A 14,206-nucleotide genomic window follows, 5' to 3' on the forward strand; every position below is an offset into this window, starting at 1 on the left:
ATAAGGCCGTTAGCTTTCTTGTTTGAATTGTTTTACATTGTCTTATTGTGGCCTTTTATATAGCTGACTATATGCGTTATGGGCTTTGCTCATTGTTGAAGGCCGTACGGTGACCTATACTTGTTAATGTCTGTGTCATTTTGGTCTTTTGTGGGTAGTTGTTTCATTGGCAATCATACCACATCTTCTTTTTTATATTTCCTTACTTTTACGCATGTTGTGGCATTAAGGTCCTCCGTAAACTCTCTTATGGTCATTGCGAATCAAAATATAGCTTTAGTGTCAACAGTCAATTTTTTTTATATTTATTTCACTATTCACCGCTTCAATTTGAATAATGAAACATAAACTATTTCATTATTCATTATTTAATATTGAATAATGAATAGTGAACTATTTCATTATTCATTATTGAATAATGAATAATGAACTATGAATAATGAACGTACTTCAGCGCGGTAATGTTAGGGTAGTTTCGCTATATAGGAAAAGATCAAATTTATATCTGGAGTGAAGCTCTTATTACATATTGTTTAAAAGTAGATTCACAAGGAGGAAGTTTGACCAGGGAGAAATTTTAAATTGTAGCCAACTTCACGCTATTTTTTGTTTAGGTCACAATGATCTATTTTTAGTTTTGACTTGAGATTATTCAACATAACAACAAGGGCTGCATCTATAGATTCATCGATGTCACAATTAGAAAGGTTTGGCAAATCGGTGAAATCATCTGGGTTTTCCTTCAAGACTAAAGAAACAGTGCGCTTACCGATCCAAAACAGGGATGACGTTGTATCGTATCATATTAGGTAGGCACTTAAAGTTAACCATCGAGAGACGTTAACCACCGAGAGTCGGTTTTTAGACCCGCCCTGTGCACCTAAGCACGCCTACTTTTGGAGCTCTTTAGTATGAAGATAAGAAAAATATACGAAATTACGGAACTGTATACCCTGTTTTATCCTTGTTGTTGGTGTTTCTTGCGCATGCGCACAAAGCACGGTGATAGTTACGGTTACTGACTCAGGAACCTTGTATATTATATATGTTTAATAAACTGGATCCTTGTTGTGTTCAGTTATCGATACACTACGATGGAATTACGGACCAGTTTAACATAAACATGGTAAATAGATAGACAGCTGATAATCATAATTGATTAAGAAATAACCTGGAAGAAGAAATGAGTTAACTATTGATTACAACAGAGACGAGAATGCCATCGTGTTTGTTCTGCTAAAAAAAGCAGGAACATTGGAGTTTATGGTTAGATTTTAAATATTTATTGTCTCCAAACTGGGTAAACTTGATATAGTAACACCCCCCCCCCTTTTTTTTTTTAAATAACTCGAGAACCACACATCTCGCTCGCTTAACAAAGTAACAATAAGAAATAATTATTGTTAGTTTCAAGAATAATTAATCGTCAAAACTTATCCCCTCCCCGACATCAAAGGAAGTTAAATGTATTATCCCAAAATTAGACCAAATTTTTATGATATAAGGACGTCTTGACAGGCTATTATTTTATTTTGTTTTGTTGGTTTTTTTTTTGCTTTGACGTCTTCCTCCTGTATGAAAAAAAACCATAATAGACCCCCCCCCCCCCTTTTTCCCCATAATATAGCTTTTTAAGAAGTCATAACTATTTAGACTACCCCTAAATATATTTCAGACAGACTCTTCTCTAAAAAAATGTAAACATGATTTGAGAGAAATCTTTGGAATAGTTTTTTAAATGATTTAATTATTATGTCATGTATATAATTGACATTAACATAGTTATAAACTGAGACTACTAGTATAACACATAGTGTTATAGTAGTCTCAGATATAAACTTTCCATTGTATTGACCAATATGACTAACTCATATGCTCTTTCCCATAAATGTCACAATATCAATATATTACAGTAAAACTGATAGTTTGATGACATTGTTTAAGACTATTGACCTCAGGTTAGCCTAAACTGAGTTTAAAACTGTAATTTATTCATTAAAACAGTTCAAGACATGTACCTTCTGAAATGTGATTGCATCAAAATTAAACCTAAGGCATAACATACTTAGTGTGCAGGATGTGCCACCAAATAAATACTGATTTGTAAAATTAGATGATGATATTTGTGAAGTCAAAGATATTATAGCTAGTTATAACTGGTTTTAGATATAAATCTGAGTAAAAGGTTGATTTATATGTGCTCTTTCATGTTTAGATTATAATTTAAATTTAATCTTTTGAAGTTTTTTTTATAATATTAAGACATTAAAATCACAATTATTTATTTATACACAAAAAAATAATTTTTGTCCTTTTTTAGTTGAATGACTGTACACAAACATTATACACACATAATTTTGATAATTCTGTAATGTTTTTTTTCTATAGCCCCAGAATGTGACAAAAGACTTATTAATCCAGATTTACAAAAAATAGGAATAGTTCAGCTACCATAAGACTGCTATGACAAAAATTTTGCAGTTTCCAGAATTTGAGGTAGAGTATAGTTAGGAATAGTTTGATTATGCAGATGCTTAGTTTGCCATAAACAATTATGCCCTTGATACAAAAGCAGAGGAAACAAAAAAGTATGAAAATAGTTGAAAAAAGTAATCATTATTACCTAGTCATATACTGAAAATAGAAAAAGAGAAAAGCACTGGTTATGATTTGGTATTTTTAATAGCATTATCATTTGTCCATAACTTGGAATATATACTGGATTGAGCTTGACATTTATTTAATATCATTGACACATGGTTGCAAGAAATGAAAGATGGTAATTTAAACCTAGCAATTTTATTAAGATTTAAAAAAAAGCTTTTGATTTGGTAGCATATGACTTTCTTTGTTTAAAGCTCGACATGTATGGATTTAGTGAGACTACTGTTAGTTTTTTTAAGTCGTACCTGAATAACAAAAGGTATACATTTGTAATGTTAACTCTGAACAACAACATGTAAAATTTGGTGTTCCCCAATGTTCTATACCTTGTCCTCTATTGTTTGTGCTATTTATAAATGACCTTCCCTTATGCATTAAAAATTGTGAAACAGACCTATATCGTTGTATATGCTGATGACACCACTATTCATAAATCAGGGGGAAACATCTAGAAAATATAAATGATGATGTTCAAGAAGATTTATACAGGGTTGAAGAGTGGTGTAAAATGAATAACATGTTCATAGATGCAAATGAAACAAAATGTTTGATTACTGGAACAAAGCAGAAACTATTCAGACTTTTCAACCAAACTTGATAATAAATTAAAGTATTACAAAATTCTTCATGTGAAAAAAATATTAGTTTCAAAATTGACAGCCCACTAAGTAACTGGAGAAATTAAATTGACCAAGGTTGTGCTAATATATCATCCAGAATATACCATCTTTCTTAAATACATTTTTTTTTATATAACTGCAAGAAAACATAATACAATGGGTGTTCTGCCCCTAATTGACTACTGTTGTATTATTTGGGATGAATGTAAACATTGAGGGATAACAAGTATTTTAAAAATCCAAAAAAAGGGCAGCATGATAAATTCTAGATGCAGATCCGTTATCCCTCTTGGTATATAGGAGCACTATATTCTATGTTAACCTCCGCCAGTAGGTATAAACAAATACTGTTGATAGACGGTATATAGGAGCACTATATTCCATGTTAACCACCGACGGTAGGTATAGACAAATACTGGTGATAGACGGTATATAGGAGCACTAAATTGTATGTTAACCACCGACGGTAGGTATAGACAAATACTGTTGATAGACAGTATATAGGAGCACTATATTGTATGTTAACTACCGACGGTAGGTATAGACAAATACTGTTGATAGACGGTATATAGGAGCACTATATTGTATGTTAACTACCGACACTAGGTATAGACAAATACTGTTGATAGACAGTATATGGGAGCACTATATTGTATGTTAACCACCGACGGTAGGTATAGACAAAAACTGTTGATAGACAGTACATAGGAGCACTATATTGTATGTTAACCACCGACGGTAGGTATAGACAAATACTGTTGATAGACGGTATATAGAAGCACTATATTGTATGTTAACTACCGACAGTAGGTATAGACAAATACTGTTTATAGACGGTATATGGGAGCATTATATTGTATGTTAACCAACGACGGTAGGTATAGACATATACTGTTGATAGATGGTATACAGGAGCACTATATTGTATGTTAACTACCGACAGTAAGTATAGACAAATACTGTTGATAGACGGTATATGGGAGCACTATATTGTATGTTAACCACCGACGGTAGGTATAGACAAATACTGGTGATAGACGGTATATAGGAGCACTATATTGTATGTTAACCACTGACGGTAGGTATAGCCAAATACTGTTGATAGACGGTATATAGGAGCACTATATCTTATGTTAACCACCGACGGTAGGTATAGACAAATACTGGTTATAGACGGTATATAGGAGCCACTACCGACAGTAGGTATAGACAAATACTGTTGATAGACGGTATCAAAGAGCACTATATTGTATGTTAACCAGCGACGGTAGGTATAGACAAATACTGTTGATAAACGGTATATAGGAGCACTATATTGTATGTTAACTACCGACAGTAGGTATAGACAAATACTGTTGATAGACGGTATATAGGAGCACTATATTGTATGTTAACCATCGACGGTAGGTATAGACAAATACTGTTGATAGATGGTATATAGGAGCAATATATTGTATGTTAACTACCGACGGTAGGTATAGACAAATACTGTTGATAGACAGTATATCAGTATATAGGAGCACTATATTATATGTTAACTACCGACAGTAGGTATAGACACATACTGTTGATACAAGGTATATAGGAGCACTATATTGTATGTTAACTACCGACGGTAGGTATAGACAAATACTGTTGATAGACGGTATATTGGAGCACTATTTTGTATGTTAACCACCGGCGGTAGGTATAGACAAATACTGTTGATAGACGGTATATAGGAGCACTATATTGTATGTTAACTACCAACGGTAGGTATAGACAAATACTGTTGATAGACGGTATATAGGAGCACTATATTGTATGTTAACTACCGACACTAGGTATAGACAAATACTGTTGATAGACGGTATATGGGAGCACTATATTGTATGTTAACCACCGACGGTAGGTATAGACAAATACTGTTGATAGACAGTACATAGGAGCACTATATTGTATGTTAACCACCGACGATAGGTATAGACAAATACTGTTGATAGACGGTATATAGAAGCACTATATTGTATGTTAACTACCGACAGTAGGTATAGACAAATACTGTTTATAGACGGTATATGGGAGCATTATATTGTATGTTAACCAACGACGGTAGGTATAGACATATACTGTTGATAGATGGTATATAGGAGCACTATATTGTATGTTAACTACCGACAGTAAGTATAGACAAATACTGTTGATAGACGGTATACAGGAGCACTATATTGCATGTTAACCACCGACGGTAGGTATAGACAAATACTGGTGATAGACGGTATATAGGAGCACTATATTGTATGTTAACCACTGACGGTAGGTATAGCCAAATACTGTTGATAGACGGTATATAGGAGCACTATATCTTATGTTAACCACCGACGGTAGGTATAGACAAATACTGGTTATAGACGGTATATAGGAGCCACTACCGACAGTAGGTATAGACAAATACTGTTGATAGACGGTATCAAAGAGCACTATATTGTATGTTAACCAGCGACGGTAGGTATAGACAAATACTGTTGATAAACGGTATATAGGAGCACTATATTGTATGTTAACTACCGACAGTAGGTATAGACAAATACTGTTGATAGACGGTATATAGGAGCACTATATTGTATGTTAACCATCGACGGTAGGTATAGACAAATACTGTTGATAGATGGTATATAGGAGCACTATATTGTATGTTAACTACCGACGGAAGGTATAGACAAATACTGTTGATAGACAGTATATAGGAGCACTATATTATATGTTAACTACCGACAGTAGGTATAGACACATACTGTTGATACAAGGTATATAGGAGCACTATATTGTATGTTAACTACCGACGGTAGGTATAGACAAATACTGTTGATAGACGGTATATTGGAGCACTATTTTGTATGTTAACCACCGACGGTAGGTATAGACATATACTGTTGATAGATGGTATATAGGAGCACTATATTGTATGTTAACTACCGACAGTAGGTATAGACAAATACTGTTGATAGACGGTTTATGGGAGCACTATTTTGTATGTTAACCACCGACGGTACGTATAGACAAATTCTGTTGATAGACGGTATATAGGAGCACTATATTGTATGTTAACCACCGACGGTAGGTATAGACAAATACTGTAGAAAGACGGTATATAGGAGCACTATCTTGTATGTTAACTACCGACAGTAGGTAAAGACATATACTGTTGATAGACGGTATATAGGAGCACTATATTGTATGTTAACTACCGACGGTAGGTATAGAGAAATATTGTTGATAGACGGTATATAGGAGCATTATATTGTATGTTAACCACCGACGGTAGGTATAGACATATACTGTTGATAGATGGTATATAGGAGCACTACATTGTATGTTAACTACCGACAGTAGGTATAGACAAATACTGTTGATAGACGGTATATGGGAGCACTATGTTGTATGTTAACCACCGACAGTAGGTATAGAGAAATATTGTTGATAGACGGTATATAGGAGCATTATATTGTATGTTAACCACCGACGGTAGGTATAGACATATACTGTTGATAGATGGTATATAGGAGCACTATATTGTATGTTAACTACCGACAGTAGGTATAGACAAATACTGTTGATAGACGGTTTATGGGAGCACTATATTGTATGTTAACCACCGACGGTAGGTATAGACATATACTGTTGATAGATGGTATATAGGAGCACTATATTGTATGTTAACTACCGACAGTAGGTATAGACAAATACTGTTGATACACGGTATATAGGAGCACTATATTGTATGTTAACTACCGACAGTAGGTATAGACAAATACTGTTGATAGACGGTATATGGGAGCACTATGTTGTATGTTAACCACCGGCGGTAGGTATAGACAAATACTGTTGATAGACGGTATATACATTGTAGGAACACTATATTGTATGTTAACCACCGACGGTAGGTATAGACAAATACTGTTGATAGACGGTATATAGGAGCATTATATTGTATGTTAACCACCGACGGTAGGTATAGACATATACTGTTGATAGATGGTATATAGGAGCACTATATTGTATGTTAACCACTGACGGTAGGTATAACCAAATACTGTTGATAGACGGTATATACATTGTAGGAACACTATATTGTATGTTAACCACCGACGGTAGGTATAGACAAATACTGTTGATAGACGGTATATAGGAGCATTATATTGTATGTTAACCACCGACGGTAGGTATAGACATATACTGTTGATAGACGGTATATAGAAGCACTATATCTTATGTTAACCACCGACGGTAGGTATAGACAAATACTGGTGATAGATGGTATATAGGAGCAACTACCGACAGTAGGAATAGACAGATACTGTTGATAGACGGTATCAAAGAGCACTATATTGTATGTAAACCAGCGACGGTAGGTATAGACAAATACTGTTGATAAACGGTATATAGGAGCAATATATTGTATGTTAACTACCGACGGTAGGTATAGACAAATACTGTTGATAGACGGTTTATGGGAGCTCTATATTGTATGTTAACCACCGACGGTAGGTATAGACATATACTGTTGATAGACGGTATATAGGAGCACTATATTGTATGTTAACCACTGACGGTAGGTATAGACAAATACTGTTGATAGACGGTATATAGGAGCACTATATTGTATGTTAACTACCGACGGTAGGTATAGACAAATACTGTTGATAGACGGTATTTAGGAGCACTACATTGTATGTTAACTACCGACAATAGGTATAGACAAATACTGTTGATAGACGGTATATGGGAGCACTATGTTGTATGTTAACCACCGACGGTAGGTATAGACAAATACTGTTGATAGACGGTATATACATTGTAGGAGCACTATATTGTATGTTAACCACCGACGGTAGGTATAGACAAATACTGTTGATAGACGGTATATAGAAGCACTATATTGTATGTTAACCACCGACAGTAGGTATAGAGAAATATTGTTGATAGACGGTATATAGGAGCATTATATTGTATGTTAACCACCGACGGTAGGTATAGACATATACTGTTGATAGATGGTATATAGGAGCACTACATTGTATGTTAACTACCGACAGTAGGTATAGACAAATACTGTTGATAGACGGTATATGGGAGCACTATGTTGTATGTTAACCACCGACAGTAGGTATAGAGAAATATTGTTGATAGACGGTATATAGGAGCATTATATTGTATGTTAACCACCGACGGTAGGTATAGACATATACTGTTGATAGATGGTATATAGAAGCACTATATTGTATGTTAACTACCGACAGTAGGTATAGACAAATACTGTTGATAGACGGTTTATGGGAGCACTATATTGTATGTTAACCACCGACGGTAGGTATAGACATATACTGTTGATAGATGGTATATAGGAGCACTATATTGTATGTTAACTACCGACAGTAGGTATAGACAAATACTGTTGATACACGGTATATAGGAGCACTATATTGTATGTTAACTACCGACGGTAGGTATAGACAAATACTGTTGATAGACGGTATATAGGAGCACTATATTGTATGTTAACCACCGACGGTAGGTATAGACAAATACTGTTCATAGATGGTATATAGGAGCACTATATTGTATGTTAACTACCGACGGTAGGTATAGTCAAATACTGTTGATAGACAGTATATAGGAGCACTATATTGTATGTTAACTACCGACAGTAGGTATAGACACGTACTGTTGATACACGGTATATAGGAACACTATATTGTATGTTAACTACCGACGGTAGGTATAGACAAATACTGTTGATAGACTGTATATGGGAGCACGATATTGTATGTTAACCACCGACGGTAGGTATAGACATATACTGTTGATAGATGGTATATAGGAGCACTATATTGTATGTTAACTACCGACAGTAGGTATAGACACGTACTGTTGATACACGGTATATAGGAACACTATATTGTATGCTAACTACCGACGGTAGGTATAGACAAATACTGTTGATAGACGGTATATAGGAGCACTATATTGTATGTTAATAACCGACGGTAGGTATGGACAAATACTGGTGATAGACGGTACATAGGAGCACTTTATTGCATGTTAACCACCGACGGTAGGTATAGACAAATACTGTTGATGGACGGTGCAAAGGAGTACTATATCGTATGTTAACCACCGACGGTAGGTATAGACAATTGCAAATACTGTTGATAGACGGTATATAGGAGGACTGTATTGTATGTTAACCACCGACGGTAGGTATAGACAAATACTGTTGATATACGTATATAGGAGTATTGTATTTTATGTCAAACATCGACGATAGGTATGGACAAAATCCGACAAATACTGTATACAGACAGTGTATAGAAGTACTGTATTGTATGGTAAACACTGACGGTTGGTATGGACAATTTCTGTATCATGCATCAATTGTAAATAAAAGTATCATGTGAGTGACACAGGCTCATTGAAGCCTCTAGGTTTAATATTATTAATGTGGAGATCTGGTCTAATTTATCATTTTCTCTATTACATGCATGATAACTGCAACAATTGAATTGAAATAAAAGTGATAATATTTCTATTGTAGGTTATCAAGATTTAGTGTTTCCATACAAGTGACAAAGATTGAACAACAAAAACATCTCAAACTTTACAGGACAGAGTAGACTTTTTTCACTGTGCTTAGTTTTGTCTTGATGTCTAAATTATGATACCTTTGAAAAAACCAATAAAATATGGAATAACATTTATTTCTATCTTATAAAGTGGAGTGAAGAAATAAGGGGTCATTGAAACCATAAGAATATATAGCTATCATATAAGCAGATCAGCAGCCCATACATTTGCTATAGCACATAAACATGTGACCAATAATTTCAAGTTGCCTTTTAAAAAAGACCTTATTAATGTTATGCGAGATACCACCAAAGACCACTAGGTGTTGATCAAATGATATTGTAAATAAGAGGGTTGTCCAAAATATTTCCAACAGCTGTTTGATATACACTACCTTAATCAAACCACAATGGTAAAAAAAACAGTTTTGGTCAGTCTTAAAAGAAGCAAATATAATTTAGAAAAAGTGCAAGCTGTTGATAAAAACTACAAATAACTGCCAGTCCTAAATGTGGGTGGATCGTTTTTAATCAGAATTTATACTTTGGCAAAGACCCCACCCAGAGACGAAACTGTCATTATCTCATTCTCTTTAATAACCCCATTGATCGACAGCCCATCGTGACTCTTGGCCGACAGATGTATCCTTCTCGAGGGGACTTCTTTCTCCGGAAATTTGAAGAGGCAAAGAGGACACCTTTCGGGTACTTTCTTGTTGACCTAAAAGCTAGAACCCCAGAAGCCTCCAGATTGCACGCAGAGGTCTTGCAGGTCGGTCAAGGAGAGACACCAGACGGACAGAGGGATGACGACCGTCTCTCGAATACTTTTGAAGACGATAGTTCGGTCTTATCAGACGAAGATATTGCCGACGAGACAACACATATTTCGTCAGAGGATGCTGAAACACGGAAAGATCTCATCGCCTGTCAGGATTGCGGAGTACTTAGTGTTTGCTCACCTACGTGGATAAGAAGCCCAACGTCAGCAAGGTTGTGGGAATAAAAACGGCATTGCCCTTAACGATGACCGGGAAAGATGTAGAGGATGCTTTGAGTGGATTGCCCGTGACCGTTTGCTGTGCAGAAGACTTGCCTAGATATGTGAGAGACAGACGTAGAAGGTTTGTGGTCAATACGGACAACTGTGATCAAAAGGGGAGTCATTGGGTTGCATTTCATTTCCCCGCATCGGGTCCATCAGAATTTTTCGACTCCTTAGGACGATTACCGGAAAAGTACCAACGCTATTTCAGAAATGTACTCATCGTCAATGGACCGAAATACTGTGTGGTTTGCAATCAAATCCAACACGATGATTCAGATACATGTGGCCTGTATTGCATTTATTACGTCAAATTGAGATGTCGGGACTATTATCGACATTATCAACAACTTTTCATCCACTGACACGATTCAGAATGACAATAAACTCGTAGCACTATTTGGTTAAATGAGAAATAATGATACAAAAAAAAAATAATGAAAAAAGAAAGAAAAAAAAGAGAAGAAAAGAAAACAAAATCTTAAAACACCTACATGGATGTATAGCAGGTCTCAAGTCTTGAAAAACTCTTTCTAGGGTCACTAAAAGTATTCACCCTGGAGGGTAGCCTGGTCAAACATTAAGATATAGCGTCCAGGATTTAAGCCCAAATATGGCGTCGGCGTCTCGATGTCCGAGTAACATGGTCCAACCCGAAGTTTGCGTCTTGATTTCAGGGTCGACTATGGCGTCCGCTTTAAGGCTCAAATATGGCGCGTCGGCGTCTGCGCCAACTTTCGAATATGGTGTCAGCGTCCGACGTCCACCTTAATGGGGTCATTCTGTCCCACAAACACTACTGTTGTCTCATTGACATTCATACAACATCTACTTTTTTATATTATATATGTATTATCTATACGTATATATTTTCTTTATACGAATTTTACATGTTTAGATGATGCAATGAAAATTCAGAAGATATGTGGTAATATTGCCAATGGAAAACTTATCTACCAAAGACAAACGAATGTGAATCAGCCATGAGTTACACATATGTATTCATGTAAAATGCAATTAAAACCCATCCCTGACTAGATGTGACGAAAAACGAAAACTAACAGCCCGATTAATGCTGAAACGATAAACGTAAAATTAATATCAAAGACAGCAACCAATAACAATACAGTGCTCCTATATACCGTCTATCAAGAGTTTTAGTCTATACCTACCGTCGGTGGTTAACATGCAATACAGTACTCCTATTTACCGTTTATCAACAGTATTTGTCTATACCTACCGTCAGTGGTTAACATACAATATAGTGTTCCTATATACCGTCTATCAACAGTATTTGTCTAAACCTTCTGTCGATAGTTAACATACAGTATAGTGCTCCCATATACCGTCTATCAACAGTATTTGTCTAAACCATCTGTCGATAGTTAACATACAGTATAGTGTTCCTATATACCGTCTATCAACAGTATTTGTCTAAACCTTCTGTCGATAGTTTACATACAGTATAGTGCTCCTATACACCGTATATCAACAGTATTTGTCTGTACCTACCGTCGGTGGTTAACATACAATACAGTGCTCCATTACACAGTCTATTGACAGTTGTCTATACCTACCGTCGGTGATTAACATGCAATATAGTGCTCCTATATACCGTCTATCAACATAATTTATCTATACCTACCGTCGGTGATTAACATGCAATAAAATGCTCCTACATGTATATACCGTCTATTATTTTTTTTTCTAAACCTACCGTCGGTAGTTTACATGCGATATAGTGCTCCTATATTCCGTCTACCAACAGTATTTATCAATATCTACCGTCGGTGGTTAACATGCAATACAGTACTCCTATTCACCGTATATCAACAGTATTTGTCTATACCTACCGTCGGTGGTTAACATACAATATAGTGCTCCTATATAACGTCTATCAACAGTATTTGTCTATACCTACTGTCGGTAGTTAACATACAATATAGTGCTATATACCGTCTATCAACAGTATTTGTCTATACCTACCGTCGGTGATTAACATACGATATAGTGCTATTACACATACCGTCTATCAAAAGTTTTAGTCTTTACCTACTGTTGGTACTTAACATACAATATAGTGCTCCTATATACAGTCTATCAACAGTATTTGTCTATACCTACTGTCGGTAGTTAACATACAATATAGTGCTCCTACATGTGTATATACCGTCTATCAACAGTATTTGTCTATACCTACTGTCGGTAGTTAACAGTCAATATAGTGCTCCTATATACCGTCTATCAACAGTATTTGTCTATACCTACTGTCGGTAGTTAACATACAATATAGTGCTCCTATATACCGTCTATCAACAGTATGTGTCTATACCTACCGTCGGTAGTTAACATACAATATAGAGCTCCTATATACCGTCTATCAACAGTATTTGTCTATACCTACTGTCGGTAGTTAACATACAGTATAGTGCTCCTATACACCGTATATCAACAGTATTTGTCTGTACCTACCGTCGGTGGTTAACATACAATACAGTGCTCAATTACACAGTCTATTGACAGTTGTCTATACCTACCGTTGGTGATTAACATGCAAGATAGTGCTCCTATATACCGTCTATCAACAGAATTTATCTATACCTACTGTCGATGATTAACATACGATATAGTGCTATTATATATACCGTCTATCAAGAGGTTTAGTCTATACCTACTGTTGGTAGTTAACATACAATATAGTGCTCCTATATACCGTCTATCAACAGTATGTGTCTATACCTACTGTCGGTAGTTAAAATACAATATAGTGCTCCTATATACCGTCTATCAACAGTATTTGTCTATACCTACCGTCAGTGGTTAACATACAATATAGTGCTCCTATATACCGTCTATCAAGAGTTTTAGTCTATACCTACTGTTGGTAGTTAACGTACAATATAGTGCTCCTATATACCGTCTATCAACAGTATTTGTCTATACCTACTGTCGGTGGTTAACATACAATTTAGTGCTCCTATAAACCGTCTATCAACAGTATTTGTCTATACCTACTGTCGGTAGTTAACATACAATATAGTGCTCCTATATACAGTCTATCAACAGTATTTGTCTATACCTACCGTCGGTGGTTAACATACAATATAGTGCTCCCATATACCGTGTATCAAGAGTTTTAGTCTATACCTACTGTCGGTAGTTAACATACAATATAGTGCTCCTATATAGAGTCTATCAACAGTATTTGTCTATACCTACTGTCTGTAGTTAACATACAATATAGTGCTCCTATATACCGTCTATCACAAGTATTT

The 14,206-nt window shown here is 35.5% G+C and overlaps 1 long non-coding RNA gene across 1 annotated transcript; it reads left to right on the plus strand.

Moving 5' to 3' along the window:
- Nucleotides 1-1,029: 1,029 nt before the first annotated feature.
- Nucleotides 1,030-10,019, plus strand: LOC143080843 (uncharacterized). The gene is made up of 3 exons (XR_012979808.1): nt 1,030-1,266; nt 2,389-2,496; nt 9,859-10,019. It is a non-coding gene; the product is annotated as an uncharacterized LOC143080843 (long non-coding RNA).
- Nucleotides 10,020-14,206: the final 4,187 nt, after the last annotated feature.

The sequence above is a fragment of the Mytilus galloprovincialis genome, chromosome 6 (assembly GCF_965363235.1).
Source record: "Mytilus galloprovincialis chromosome 6, xbMytGall1.hap1.1, whole genome shotgun sequence".
Lineage (NCBI taxonomy): Eukaryota > Metazoa > Mollusca > Bivalvia > Mytilida > Mytilidae > Mytilus > Mytilus galloprovincialis.